Raw genomic sequence first — 6,000 nt, forward strand, 5'->3', positions numbered from 1 at the left:
CCTACCAGGCACCTCCGTCCATGGGATGTTCCAGGCGAGAGTACTGGAGTGGGTTGCCATTGCCTTCTCCAACTTGACATGGATCCCTGGCAGACCCTCCGTTCCACCTTCCAGGCAGGGTTCAGACTGAGACCACCTACTGCTCCCCATCCATGTGGACTTATTCTGCATGAGCACCTGTGGGCTGAGCACTTTGCCTGTATACGTGTAATCCTCACACCAGCCCTGCATCACCATCACACACTTTTGCAAATAAGAAAACAAATGGGTCTTCCTTGGTGGTCCAGAGGTTAAGACTCCATGCTTGCACTGCAAAGGGGACAAGTTCTAATCCCTGGTTGGGGAACTAAGATCCCATATGCCGCACAATGTGGTAAAAAAAAAAAAAATTAATGAAAAGTAAACAAATGCCCATCCACAGAGAAAACCATAAACAGAGGTCAAGGTCACACAAAGGGATATGGAGAGGGGAGCAGCAGGACTGGGATCGGAATTCAGAACCCTAACAGCCTTGGTGCTCCGTGACCTCAGAGCTCACACTCAGTTCAGCCCTGGACCCTGCTGTTTTCTTTGCTTGTTACATATTATCTGAGACCCCCATAACACCCTCAAGGCCAGAGATTCACATCTGTCTTATTCTCCAGCATCCAGCGTGGTACCTGATACATAGGAGGCCTGGAGGTGTGTGTGGGGGGGAAATATTAAAAACCTTTAACAACTTGCAGGACCAGGACACTGGTTATTCAGAATGGCCACTGGTCCAAAGGCAGCTACTGGTTCCTAGAAAGAAATGGGAGAAGGTAGAGGGAGGATGCAATGGCAAGCCACTCCAGTACTATTGCCTAGAAAATCCCATGGATGGAGGAGCCTGGTAGGCTGCAGTCCGTGGGGTCGCTAAGGGTCGGACACGACTGAGCGACTTCACTTTCACTTTTCACTTTCCACTTTCACACATTGGAGAAGGAAATGGCAACCCACTCCAGTGTTCTTGCCTGGAGAATCCCAGGGACGGGGGAGCCTGGTGGGCTTCCGTCTATGGGGTCACACAGAGTCGGACACGACTGAAGTGACAGCAGCAGCAGCAGCAGCAGCAGAGGGAGGAAGGTGTCTAGATTTCAAAATGTCAGTTTTATTGTTATGTACGTATGGAATGGTTGAAAGATCAGATGATGATTGCAATTGAAAAAAAAAAATAACTTGTTATACTCAGATTCCAAGAGGGAGGGACTGACCGTGCTTTGGGGGCCACACAGGGAAGCACAGGGTCATTCAGGAGGCAGAGGGAAGGTGGACAAGAGCCTGTATTGTGGTTTTTGTGAGAACTAACAGGTGAGGTGGAGGAAAGAGTCTTGGAATGGCCTAGTTTGAATAATTTCAGTAAGCTCTGGGGCATAGGGGCTGGCCCTAGCTGTTTGGTACCTGACCTGGAATAAGCGGGGCAGTTGGGTAGTGGCTCAGAGTGTGATAGAGCTTGGGGTGGGGGCTCTGGATTGGTTTCTATAAGACAGGTGTGCTTGCAGGCTGTCTCTGGGAGGCACAGTCCCTCCAGGGTCAGCAAGGTGCCAAGTGGTCAAAGCATTAGAACAAAAAGATGTGTTCAGTAAAGGATAGGATGGTAGGCGGGCAGCTTCAGAGGCAGGGCTATTTATCAAACGGTGCTGAAGTGTTTCAATATTTGGACACCTGGCTCCATTGTACCTGGGTATATAGTTGAGTGCCCCCTAGCAATACCTACCGTCTTATTTGGGTTTCTCTTACCTTGGTCGTGGAAAATCTCTTCACAGCCGCTCCAGCAAAGTGCAGCCGCTGTACCTTACCTTGGACGAGGGGTATCTCCTCAAGGCCTTCCCTCCTGACCTTGAACGCGGAGTAGCTCCTCTCGGCCCTCCTGCGCCCGTGCAGCCACCGCCTGTTGGACGTGGGGTAGCTCCTCTCGGCCGCCGGCCCTGGCCTCAGGCGTGGGGTAGCTCCTCACGGCCGCGGGGAGCACCAGAGGGCAGACAAACTGAAATCATAATCACAGGAAACTAGCCGATCTGATCACATGGACCACAGCCGAATGTGGTCCACTGGAGAAGGGAATGGCAAACCACTTCAGTATACTTGCCTTGAGAACCCCATGGAGAGTAACAAAGGGCAAAATGTTAGGATACTGACATTCCCCAGGTCAGTAGGTGCCCAGTATGCTACTGGAGCTCAGTGGAGAAATAACTATAGAAGGAATAAAGGGATGGAGCAAAAGCAAAACCAATACCCAGTTGTGGATGTGACCAGTGATAGAAGCAAGGTCCGGTGCTGTAAAGAGCAATATTGCATAGGAACCTGGAATGTTAGGTCCATGAATCAAGGCAAATTGGAAGTGGTCAAACAGGAGATGGCAAGAGTGAACGTCGACATTCTAGGAATCAGTGAATTAAAATGGACTGGAATGGGTGAATTTAACTCGGATGACCATTATATCTACTACTGTGAGCAGGAATCCCTTAGAAGAAATGGAGTAGCCATCATGGTCAACAAAAGAGTCCGAAATGCAGTACTTGGATGCAATCTTAAAAATGACAGGATGATTTCTGTTCGTTTCCAAGGCAAACCATTCAATATTACAATAATCCAGGCCTATGCCCCAACCAGTAATGCTGAAAAAGCCGAAGTTAATCGGTTCTGTGAAGACCTACAAGACCTTTTAGAACTAACACCCAAAAAAGATGTCCTTTTCATTATAGGGGACTGGAATGCAAAAATAGGAAGTCAAGAAACACCTGGAGTAACTGGCAAATTTGGCCTTGGAGCACGGAATGAAGCAGGGCAAAGACTAATAGAGTTTTGTCAAGAGAATGCACTGGTCATAGCAAACACCCTCTTCCAACAACACAAGAGAAGACTCTACACATGGACATCACCAGATGGTCAACACCGAAATCAGATTGATTATATTCTTTGCAACCAAAGATGGAGAAGCTGTATACAGTTAGCGAAAACAAGACCAGGAGCTGACTGTGGCTCAGATCATGAACTCCTTATTGCGAAGTTCAGACTTAAATTGAAGAAAGTAGGGAAAACCACTAGACCATTCAGATATGACCTCAATCAAATCCCTTATGATTATACAGTGGAAGTGAGAAATAGATTTAAGGGACTAGATCTGATAGATAGAGTGCCTGATGAACTCTGGACGGAGGTTCGTGACATTGTACAGTAGACAGGGACCAAGACCATCCCCATGGAAAAGAAATGCAAAAGAGCGAAATGGCTGTCTGAGGAGGCCTTACAAATAGCTGGGAAAAGAAGAGAGGCGAAAAGCAAAGGAGAAAAGGAAAGATATAAGCATCTGAATGCAGAGTTCCAAAGAATTGCAAGGAGAGATAAGAAAGACTTCCTCAGTGATCAATGCAAAAGAAATAGAGGAAAACAACAGAATAGGAAAAACAAGAGACCTCTTCAAGAAAATTAGAGATTCCAAGGGAACATTTCATGCAAAGCTGGGCTCGATAAAGGACAGAAATGGTATGGACCTAACAGAAGCAGAGGATATTAAGAAGAGGTGGCAGGAATACACAGAAGAACTGTACAAAAAAGATCTTCACGACCAAGATAGTCACGATAATGTGATCACTGACCTAGAGCCAGACATCTTGGAATGTGAAGTCAAGTGGGCCTTAGAAAGCATCACTACTAACAAAGCTAGTGGAGGTGATGGAATTCCAGTTGAGCTATTTCAAGTCTTGAAAGATGATGCTGTGAAAGTGGTGCACTCAATATGCCAGCAGATTTGGAAAACTCAGCAGTGGCCACAGGACTGGAAGAGGTCAGTCTTCGTTCCAATCCCAAAGAAAGGCAATGCCAAAGAATGCTCAAACTACCAGACAATTGCACTCATCTCACACGCTAGTAAAGTCATGCTCAAAATTCTCCAAGCCAGGCTTCAGCAGTATGTAAACCGTGAACTCCCAGATGTTCAAGCAGGTTTTAGAAAAGGCAGAGGCACCAGAGATCAAATTGCCAACATCCGCTGGATCATGGAGAAAGCAAGAGAGTTTCAGAAAAACATCTATTTCTGCTTCATTGACTATGCCAAAGCCTTTGACTGTGTCGATCACAATAAACTGTGGAACATTCTGAAAGAGATGGGAATCCCAGACCACCTGATCTGCCTCTTGAGAAACCTGTATGCAGGTCAGGAAGCAACTGTTAGAACTGTACATGGAACAACAGACTGGTTCCAAATAGGAAAAGGTATACGTCAAGGTTGTATATTGTCACCCTGCTTATTTAACTTATATGCAGAGTACATCATGAGGAACGCTGGGCTGGAAGAAGCACAAGCTGGAATCAAGATTGCTGGGAGAAATATCAATAACCTCAGATATGCAGATGACACTACCCTTATGGCAGAAAGTGAAGAGGAACTCAAAAGCCTCTTGATGAAAGTGAAAGAGGAGAGTGAAAAGGTTGGCTTGAAGCTCAACATTCAGAAAACAAAGATCATGGCATCTGGTCCCATCACTTCATGGGAAATAGATGGAAAAACAGTGGAAACAGTGTCAGACTTTGTTTTTTTGGGCTCCAAAATCACTGCGGATGCTGATTGCAGCCATGAAATTAAAAGACGCTTGCTCCTTGGAAGGAAAGTTATGACCAACCTTGATAGTATATTAAAAAGCAGAGACATTACTTTGCCAACCAAGGTCCGTCTAGTCAAGGCAATGGTTTTTCCCGTGGTCATGTATGGATGTGAGAGTTGGACTGTGAAGAAGGCTGATCGCCGAAGAATTGATGCTTTTGAACTGTGGTGTTGGAGAAGACTCTTGAGAGTCCCTTATACTGCAAGGAGATCCAACCAGTCCATTCTAAAGGAGATCAATCCTGGATATTCACTGGAGGGACTGATGCTAAAGCTGAAACTGCAATACTTTGGCCACCTCATGCGACGAGTTGACTCACTGGAAAAGACTCTGATGCTGGGAAAGGTTGGGGGCGGGAGGAGAAGGGGACGACCGAGAATGAGATGGCTGGATGGCATCACCGACTCTGTGGACATGAGTTTGAGTGTACTCTGGGAGTTGGTGATGGACAGGGAGGCCTGGCGTGCTGTGATTCATGGGGTCGCGGAGAGTCAGACACGACTGAGCAACTGAACTGAACTGAACTGAACTGATATAGTTGAGTTGGTGCCGAGTCTGAAGAAAGGCGCTCAGTAAATATACACTGAATGGCTGAATTGTGGGGGCTGGGCCTGGAGTCTCCTCCCCTCCCCGTATCTCAGTTCTCCTTGGAGAATGACCCTGGCAATACCATTTCACACGACTGCCTTTCCCTTTTCCTTGGGAGCCCCCAGAGAGTCCCCATCTGCTCACACCTGGGAGGACTTGGAGCTGGTGGTTGGGTGGGCTGCTCTTACCACAGACAGGGTGACTGGAGCCAGCCCTCAGCAACCAGAGAGCAGAGCAGAGCTCACAACAAACCGTGAGTCCTCCCACCCCCTCTGACACTCCTGGGTGGGCCTCCCACAGCCCTGTACCCCACCAGCTCCAGGGGTTGGCTCATAGACGAGACAGTATTGATTTTCACATTATGATGCACAACTTGTGAGGCACTGAGAGGAGGGGGTGGAGGAAAAGCCAGTCACTGATTCCCAGAATTTATTTTGAGACACATTAATTTGTTTCTTCCCTTCAAGGTCAAATCAAGTCATCTCCATATATCACCACTGGCAGCGGCTGGCTGGCAGGCAGTTGGGAGGAGGGTGGAGATGGGTGGAGGATACAACTTTCCAGGGAGCTAGGTCAAGAAAGCAGAGCATAGAAGCAGGTTCTGGGCAGCCCCTACCCCGGCAGCATCATCGACGTGAGACCCTGGAACGATATTCCTCTGTCATATCACTGGAGAACTCTGGGGAGGGGCCTAGTCATCTGTTCTGATGACAATGCTTGTCTCTAAACTGGAACCTCTCAGAACTGAAATAAGCTGGGTTTCTGGGGTCTGAGATCAGGCTCTTGGGCT

The sequence above is a fragment of the Moschus berezovskii genome, chromosome 19 (genome assembly GCF_049115385.1).
Source record: "Moschus berezovskii isolate FMDL1 chromosome 19, NW_MosBer_1.0, whole genome shotgun sequence".
Classification (NCBI taxonomy): Eukaryota; Metazoa; Chordata; class Mammalia; order Artiodactyla; family Moschidae; genus Moschus; species Moschus berezovskii.